General features: G+C 39.8%; 2 long non-coding RNA genes across 5 annotated transcripts; one reads left to right on the top strand and one right to left on the bottom strand.

Annotated features, from left to right (window-relative positions):
• Nucleotides 1-1430: 1430 nt before the first annotated feature.
• Nucleotides 1431-4480, top strand: LOC143508193 (uncharacterized). The gene is made up of 4 exons (XR_013129221.1): nt 1431-1594; nt 2143-2806; nt 2923-3050; nt 3177-4480. It is a non-coding gene; the product is annotated as an uncharacterized LOC143508193 (long non-coding RNA).
• Nucleotides 4481-4598: 118 nt separating this feature from the next.
• Nucleotides 4599-8462, bottom strand: LOC143508194 (uncharacterized). 4 transcript variants are annotated; one of them, XR_013129226.1, is made up of 5 exons: nt 8157-8462; nt 7864-8022; nt 6942-7136; nt 6789-6865; nt 4599-6186 (listed from the first exon to the last, which is right to left on the bottom strand). It is a non-coding gene; the product is annotated as an uncharacterized LOC143508194 (long non-coding RNA). The 4 variants fall into 4 exon arrangements; XR_013129222.1 differs by having other exon boundaries at nt 4599-6865; XR_013129223.1 differs by lacking the exon at nt 7864-8022 and having other exon boundaries at nt 4599-6865; nt 6942-7034.
• Nucleotides 8463-9282: the final 820 nt, after the last annotated feature.

A 9282-nucleotide genomic window follows, 5' to 3' on the forward strand; every position in this document is an offset into this window, starting at 1 on the left:
CTTCAAGATGTTTTGTAAAGAGAGAAAAGAACCCACCAAGGTTATTGATGAGAGCTTGAATGGCAACTGTTGTTGTTATCAGTTGTTGCCATGTAGATGGCGTTATTCTTGGAGTTGAGGTGATTGTCCACTATAGCTGGGACTAAGATGTAGACCACTTGGACCAGGTTGTCTCTGAGCAGTGTGATTATCTTCTGTAAGGCCTCCAAGGCATAGAGGTTAACCTTGCAGTCGTGCTTTGAAAGCATCAAATACCTGTAGCAGAGGAAGAGAGGTATAGAGCAAGCCGCCCATGCATTCATCAGGCACTCACCATATCAGTGCCGTTAAGCCCTGGAGCTGATTTGATAACCCTAACCCTAACCCTAACCCTAACCCTTTCATTTCAACCGACTGATTTTTTCATAAGTCATTCACTTGGATTCTTTGGTTTAATGCAATTTCAAGGATACGCTTGGGTGAAATCTTCACATACATTGTAAAACAAGCTCACACTAACAATGGACACGACTGCCCTCCACTAATAGTTGAGTATATAAAACTATATAATAAAAATAGTATATAAAATAGTAATAGTTAAAACTGATTGTTGTAATATTTTCTACTCTGAAGCATCTGAGCTTTTGACATTTCTTCAGATGTGCCAGCATTTAATGTTCTCCAACGTATGACCCCCCATACAGATCACTTCTGAAAGCTCCTGAAAACATAAAAAATGTGTTCCTTGTTGCTACAGGCTAAAATATAAGAAACTTTAAACAACTTCCATAAAACATTTGAATTAGTATACCACATTGTATTGTAATACACAATACATCACTAACCCCTAAACATGCAGAAAGAACAAAAAGTAAAAACATGTTTTTACCTTTTAGCAAAGTATGATATTAACTTTTGTTTCACATATGTATCAAATACATCTAAGTACATTACAAATACGTGCTTTCATGATGTGTGTGTGTGTGCGCGCGCGCGTGTGTGTGTGTGTGTGTGTATATATATATATATATATATATATATATATATATATATATATATATATATATATATATATACAGTCATACCTCTGTCAAATTTTGACTTAAATTTACTTTTATTTAACCAGAAATTATATTTTTGACTGGAAATCTCCCAGGAGATAATACGATGATGTACAAGAAGCATCATTGTGGGGGAAAAAAATTCTCAGCTTTTATTCACATTTGAACAAAAAGTAGCATGTCCAAAATTATTCAGACCCTTCTCAATAATTAATAGAAAAGCCTTTATTTACAGCAATCAAACGCTTCCTGTAATTGCTGACCAGCTTTTTGCATGTCTCCACTGGTATTTTTGTCCATTCATCTTTAGTGATGAGCTCCAACTCTTTGAGGTTGGAGGGTCTCCTTGCCATCACCCTGATCTTTAGCTCCCTCCACAGATTTGTTGGTATGGGAGGAGTGAGGTAGTTACAGGCTGCAGTGTGCCTGTAATCAGGCATGTGATAAGGGCACCATGGGGTCCTTGCAGCAATAGCGTGGCTAAGCTAAGCAGCACAACGGGACGACAGGGTTGGAGCGTGAGCTCGACTTTACGGAGTGTTCGCTGTTGTAAGGTACGGTGCATTTTTACTCATGTATTCTGCTTTTAAATGTGAGACTAGTGTCCAGTACTAAGTGTTTAGTCCTGCTCTTATATCGAGGGAGAGGCCCAGACGAGGCGCCTCCTGGTGCAGTACTATTGTGGGAGCAGAACTGAGCCATTAGTAGTTTTGACGGGGTTAAAGCAGGTATGTTTCACTTGTATACGGAGTTTTATGGGTTGGGGATTTAGTTAAGCTACATAACTGGAGTGCAACCTTTAGCTTTGCTCTCTAACCACCTGTGCCTTTTAGTTTGCTTAGCTAGCCCCTGTAGCTTCTTGGCCTTAGGCGCTAACCACCTACAGCTTCTATCTTTGGCTGGTATATAATGCTTAGTTATTGCTGCTGCTCCTTTATAAGTTTAGTTTAGACTTGATAAAGACGAGGTTTGGTTCAGAGCGCCGATTTTGGATTAAGAAAATGTTAATGTTGTGGATATTACAACTTGTGTTTGTTTCCCATCATTTTTGTCCCATGAGCCTGATATCATGTTAACCCTTTGAGTTGGTATGTTTTGATAGCTTGCCAACCTTGATGATGATGTTTCCTTCATCTCCTGTCCGTTTATGTGTCCTAAACATGACGGGTAAACAAAAAAAAAGTATCGTTTCAACAACGTACAGACAGCAGGTCCAACCACCACTGCTGTGTGCCATTCTGCACAGCATCGACAAGGTGTAATTCCTACCTGAGCTTCCACACCTTTCCAAAGGACTCAGAACTGCAGAAACAATGGGTGGTTAAGATCAGGAGAGATCATTTTATCGTCACGAGTACTTCCCGAGTGTGTTTGCGACATTTTATCGCTGCTGATCTGCTCGAACCTCCCACTCCTGCTGGACGACGACGACTGCGACCTGGAGCTTTTCCTGTGCTATTTCAATGGAATAACTATACTATTCCAACTCCATGATCTGGAGTATGGGAAAGAACAGAGCGTCCACCCAACACTGATCTAACAGAGATGCAGACTGACCATGATGATGATGACCCCTTACCGTGTCATGAACATGACTACTGCGTCAGTAATGAGCCTGCTGCGCTTGATCTCTCCCTCAATGAAAATGAAGAGCTACGCGAGGAGATATCAAGGCTCCGAAAACAAATCGAAGACTTAACTGTCCGCAGCAAGTTCTGTTTGGAGCGGTTTTCTGCCTCTGATGACGACATACGATTCTTTACCAGGTAAATACAAAATATGGCAGGACACAGTATACGGATGGGCCTTCTCTGGTGTCTGAAATACATTGTGAATGAAATAGCGATTATATAACTTTATATATAACTTTTATATTCCACAGATTTGCAAACCATGCCCACCTGATGGGCTTTTGGAAGCAAATAGAGCCAGCCACCCACATCATCATACGGGTTACAAGCGCACGGACTGTTGAAGACTGATCAGGTCCCTCACTCTGCCAGTACAACGGTAAATGTTTTCCTGTTGTCCATACAAAGCATGTTATGTCATCATTTTCAAATTAATCTTTACATCAAAAGAAGTTTTGATAGTCATAATGTAATATGACAATAGGATAATGTATTTTTTCCCCAGGTTCTTCAAGCAATTGATGAGATTTTTCTCTTCATGTACTACCCGTCATTGGGACTGATGCAAAAGGATTTGGCCCATAGATTTAGAATCCATCGGTCAACTGTTAGTCGTATTAACACCTGGGCCAACTTCCTTTATACTGTATTGGGAGCTGTTTGTTTGGTTAGATGTGGACACTGTGAAAACTCACCTCCCAGATGTGTTTCAGGACTACGCTGACACTCAAATAATTTTAGATTCCACAGAACTGAGATGTCAAACTCCAAATTCCCTTCTCCTTCAGAGTGAAGTGTTTTCCACTTATAAATCACACTGTACATTCAAATGGTTGCTTGGGATAGCCCCTCATGGCGCAGTGACCTTTGTGTCTTCTCTTTATCAAGGTGCTATCAGTGATAAAGAGATCTTAAAGCAGTCTGGCATTGTGGCCCTCCTTGACCCATCTATGGCCATCATGGTGGACAAGGGTTTCCTTGTTGAAGACTGCGTTCCATGCAAAGTCCACATACCCACGTTTCTGTCAAAGAGAGCTCAACTGTCTAGGTCAGAGATCAGAACGTCACAGTCCATTGCAAGACTGAGAGTCCATGTTGAGCGTGTGATTCGCAGAGTCAAAGAACATAAAATATTCAGCACAGTGATCCCCCTTTCAATCACAGGGAGCATAAACCAAATTTTTACTGTTGCCTGTCTTTTGGTGAATTATCAAAATGGCCCCTTGGTAAAAGCCTGGGCCAACAATGGCTAATCTCAATCCAGAATTAGACAGATGATGTAATGTGAATTACGGCGATTTATTTATTTTTTTCTCTAACCTTAAAATGATCCCTTTAAGGTCAGGGGTCGGCAACCCGCGGCTCCGGAGCCGCATGCAGCTCTTTGATCCCTCTGATGCGGCTCAGCTTTTGAATAAAATTAATGAGTATTTAATTACCGTATATTATTTTTGAGACTTAAAAAAATGTTCGGGTGGAATTTCACAAATGTCCGGTATTTAGTTTCGGTTCGCTTGAGTGACATGTCATCGTCACTGAAATAAATTTCCAATTATTTTTGCTTTTGTGGCTCCGAGTCAAAAAGGTTGCCGACCCCTGCTTTAGGTCATGCTAGTCTGTAAATATTGGCTGCAATGTTAAGGTACAGTGCAATATGATTAATTGTATAAAATGCTTTCCCTTTTATATGTAAAATTGACAACACAATACAACATTATGTATTTCTTAACTTTTACTGTATTTGTAAAAAATGAAACAAATACAATAGTAATACAATTGACAGAATAAATTGAAATTGTTTTAATTGTTCATGAGTTCATGTCTTCATTATGATTTTCTATTGCTTGGGCATAGAGAGGTATTTTGGCATGTAAGTGTTAAAGAAAAACATGTCACACCTCCTTTTCACCTCTTCTAATACACTGCTATCTCTGTAAACTCGCTGCACAAAGATATCATCATGGGCACAGATAACTAAATCACACCACTGCATACCAGTAATCAATAACTGGAACTGGATTTGCCAATAATAACAATGGCTCTCCTTCATTTTGTGTAGGCCTTGTGCCACTTTGAGGAATTTGCAGTCTACATAGCTTTGTGCATTTGGGCACTTGATTTCAACAAGCCCAAATGATGGACGCTCAAGTGGGTCATATACAAGTCCATCAGGTGATGCACCCAGCCAAGAGGCATCTGGATGAATCACTAGCCCACACTTGGTTAAGTTCAAGTTTTTCAGAACTGCACAGTCCTTTAAGGCCTCTGTTTCCATTTCAAGTCCCCTCTTCACATGTGCTGTTTGTCGTGTCCCTCGGATTATCCTTTCTGCAGCACCTGGACCTCTAACGTGGCTCACCTCTCTGAAATGTGAGGCAGTTACTCTTTCTCTCCTAAGTGAATGCCACTCAGGTGTAGCACTTTTGGATCTTGGTGCCTCTTCAATAAGGTGTGACTGTGACAAGGCCACAAAAGGTGTTGGAAAATGCTTGAAATTGTAACTTCATTTCACAACAAATATCTGTCTGACTGAACAGTTATTTTGTGATAACAAATACGAGCATCTTGCAATTCCAGGATGAAACATGAGAGAACGTGAAGACGTTACGATTGGGTGTTTTGAAAATAAACAACCATTAAATAATGTGATGATAAAGCGAATAATTTCAAGTACATGTATAAATATTTAACTTATCCCAACAAACATGCGACGTCAGAAAGACGTTAAAATCAAGTCTGTATCACGTCGGTCAGTCCAGACCCTTTTTTGCATGTCTGGTGGACGTTCAAAATCTGACAGTGTGACTAGGACCTTAACCTTTTAACTTAACATGAACGTCTATGACGAGTTTTCTATCTGAACGTTTGACTAGGACCTTTATTGGATGTCAGGACGTGCAAAAACTGCAACTGAACGGCAGTAATAGACGTTTAAAAAAGACGTCGCTAAAACTTTCATTCTGGCTTTTCAGTGGACGTCTTTTGAACATCTGACAAAGTGTCTTTGCTCGTGCTGGGAAATATTGAAATGGACCTTGAAAGTGACATACAAGTGTTTGAATTCCACAAGGTGTATGAACCCTGCAAACATGACTTTGTTCATCGCGCTGAAGCACGGCGCACGCGAGGTCGTGCACCTCTCGAATTTTGTAACTTCGCACGCGCCGCGCCTCAGCGCAATGAACAAAGTCATGTTTGCAGGGTTCAATTCAAGCGCTTGTACCAATATTTCCCAGCACGTTAAACTTAATTAAGTTAAATATTTATACATATACTCGAAATGATTCGAAATATTGCGCTTTTAATCACATTATTTAATGGTTGTTTATTTTCAAAACGCCCAATCTTAACGTCTTCACGTTCTCTCATGTTTCATCCTGGAATTACAAGAGGCTCGTATTTGTTAATGTAATACATGAAAACTGTTCAGTCAGACAGATATTTGTTGTGAAATGAAGTAGTTACAATTTCAACATTTTCAAGTACTTTAGCCTAAATTGCAGCACTTTTCAAACCTGAAACACAAAGCAGCATTAAAATTCGTCAGGTAAGTGTTCATTCCCCTGTTTTGAGGGGTGTTTCTTTTATACTACCACATATAGTTTCGGACAACACTGCAAAGCGGAAAGTATAAAGCCTCCACCGCTCGCGGAGGTTCGCACGAGGTGCGCGCGGAGTCGAGCGCTATGGTCACTCAACCAGGCTTTAGCGCCCTTCGTTGAAATGTTCCAAAAGCACCGCTTGCAAACGGGCTTGTTCAAGTCCTTCAGTTTTCCATCTGTATCTGCTTCGAATCCAACAGCACTGCGTTTGCTTAAGCTGCCATATTAGCATTACAAACTGTCCTGTGCATTACGGCAGCTTGGGTGGGTCAAACGAAAGCGCATTTTATGTAAAAAGAATCGATACTTAAGGGAAACGAGTATTGTACCGTTTCAGAATGTTCAGTATCGATACGTATCGATATATCAATTTTTTTGACAACACTAATCTGAAGTACAACAAAGCTAAATTAAATTTTGAAGAGAACAGATCAGATCGTCTTATCAGATGATCAAAAGCATATATATTTTTAACCACACACTGTAATCTGCCTATTAAATTTGGTACTACATACCTAACTCCACTGGCTGTAGTAGCACCTGGTTTTGGCTTTAGGACAACCATGGCATCCACGGGTCCAGGCTTCACCCCCTATTAATTTAAAAGATGGTGTTAGTAAAGTGACTGTGATACATTAACTAACATTAAATAATGAAATAAGACAAACCATTGTTGGTGGTTTATGCCACTTCTGTTCTGTCTGTGTGCATGAAAGGACAGGAGGGACGACAGACATGCCAGATTCAGAATAATGAGCAGTCTGGAAAAGCAATGCAACCAAGTGTTTGCAGATTCCGCAACTAGCAACACAAGAGCAGTTGCTCTTAATGAGCACAACTGGCATTGAATCACGTAATGTCATCTGAAATACACAAGAGGCAATATTTAATATCTTGAAAAGAAGACTTCAGCAATGTCAATAGGCGCAATATCTGTCCCATCATGTTGGTAGTGGTGAATGTCACTTGTCTATTGTCTCATGTAATGTTTGTGCTGTTTTGCATCACTCTTAAAACACTTGGCTATACTGTCTTTCTATTCTACAGTGTTGTGCATGTTTCAATCTACTAGTTCAGTGAGCAACTATAAACTAAATATATTTTAGATTTAAACTTCATTTTCACTCCAGATGAAATGCTTACACATAGGAGTGAAACAGGCCTACTTATATTTATATTATTTTGTTGTTTCCACCACCAACAACAGAACAGTGCAGGTTTTACTTCAACTGCTTCTTGAAGAGTGTTATCAGAATATGTTAATAGGTGTAAGTGTTGCAGCCATATGTTAATAAAGAAGTTAAGATGAAAGATTTGAAAGACAGATTGACAGATTTTAGAAAATGCAGTTTGAAGAATAGCTGAGGTGGACTATATTCTGCTTTTGAGTCATAGAGGTAGATAACAATAGCTCGAACTGTAAAATAAACTCCCATTTGTTTACTATAGGCAAAATAGACTGCTAATGATTCCCACTCAGCTACTCTGCATTTGGCTACCATTGTAAGCTTTGAAAACCAATGCCTATGGTTATCACAGCTTACGTGAAGTAAGAGCAAGGATAAAAGATTGAACTTGTGTTGAACTCACTTTTGAACTTGTTCAACAGAACTTTGAACGTGACACTGAACAGAACTCGTGTCATTTTAACCAGTCCTACTCTCAGCTGGTGTGGCGTATCTGTTTTCTTCATAGATCTGTAGCAGTGAGCCCTCACTGTTATCTCGTTAGCCTTACTTTTGCCTGATACTTCCATCAGAAATACAAACATGTTTTAAAAAGGCATTTCTAGTACTAGGACAGGTTGGTTCGTTACTAAAAACAACATCACTTCATTAGACTGCCACCTCAGGCTAGCTAGCTAACTAGCGTCGGCCACTTACCTTCAAAATTGCAGAGGTAGGATGAAACGTAGAACTTGAAACCCTTTTCAAGTTGACTCTGTGTCGTTGTACTTGATGCTCTGACAATACGACGCACATCGTTGATGGTAAATTTCGGGAACTCCAACAGGCACCTTGTGAATTTAGACTCGGCCATGACATCGACACTTCCGCATACCAACCGGAAATACGGTAGCATCCTGACACCAACGAGGAAGTGGTGCGTGCACCTAGGCCATTGTACCGGAAAAAGGTTAACTTCATGAAGCAGTGGACATTATCGCCATCTGGTGGACAGTGAAAGCAGCGTCTTTTATTTATTCATTTTTAGCCTTTAACTCCATATTGTTTCATTAAAGTTTTTCACGTTTTGTCAATAAGTCAATAAAGGAAATCTGTTTGGTTTGTTGTGATTTGTTGTTTCTTATATATCTAGCTGGTTTGGGTTCTTATTTTTACACTTTTTAAAATTAATCACATTTTTTAATATGTATACGTATATCGTGAATGTTTATGTATGGATGTAAAAATAACAAAAGTGCTTGTGGAAAAACAAGTTTGATTTATTAGTGATTTTAGTGATTGTGGACATTAGCATCTTTGTTTTCAGTTTTTATTCAAAAAGAGGATTTGTTCCACTGTGCTGGGACACAATTTTTCAAGCCTCACACAGCACTGAGGAGACTGGTGTACATAAAAATTCCAGTGCAAGCTGATAGAGGTGGAGATAAACCGTGGAACTATTGGGTCAGTCAGGTATCTTTGAACCTCAACAGTAAATCCCACATTCCCTCACCTGAAAAAATAAACACACATGATGGTCAAAGAACAGGGGGCTGTTCCACGAAGCGAGCTTATGAAAGCGGCGCTTATTAGAGTGAGCCTCGCTTGAGTTAACCAAACAGTTCACTTCCGTCTAGTTCCGTTCCACTAACGAAATCCAGACGCAACCTGTTCCCGCTAATTCAAGCCAGGCTTTTGTAATCGGCGATCATGCGCGTGCACACAGTATTTACACAGCCTCACTAATCGATATTCGAAAAGGCAAGAAAATGTCGAAAGAGCTGAAGGAACGAGCAGCTTTTTTGCTTCTTCTGCTGAACATGAGCTACTTATACGTCTGTAT

The sequence above is a fragment of the Brachyhypopomus gauderio genome, unplaced genomic scaffold (genome assembly GCF_052324685.1).
Source record: "Brachyhypopomus gauderio isolate BG-103 unplaced genomic scaffold, BGAUD_0.2 sc828, whole genome shotgun sequence".
NCBI classification, from domain to species: domain Eukaryota; kingdom Metazoa; phylum Chordata; class Actinopteri; order Gymnotiformes; family Hypopomidae; genus Brachyhypopomus; species Brachyhypopomus gauderio.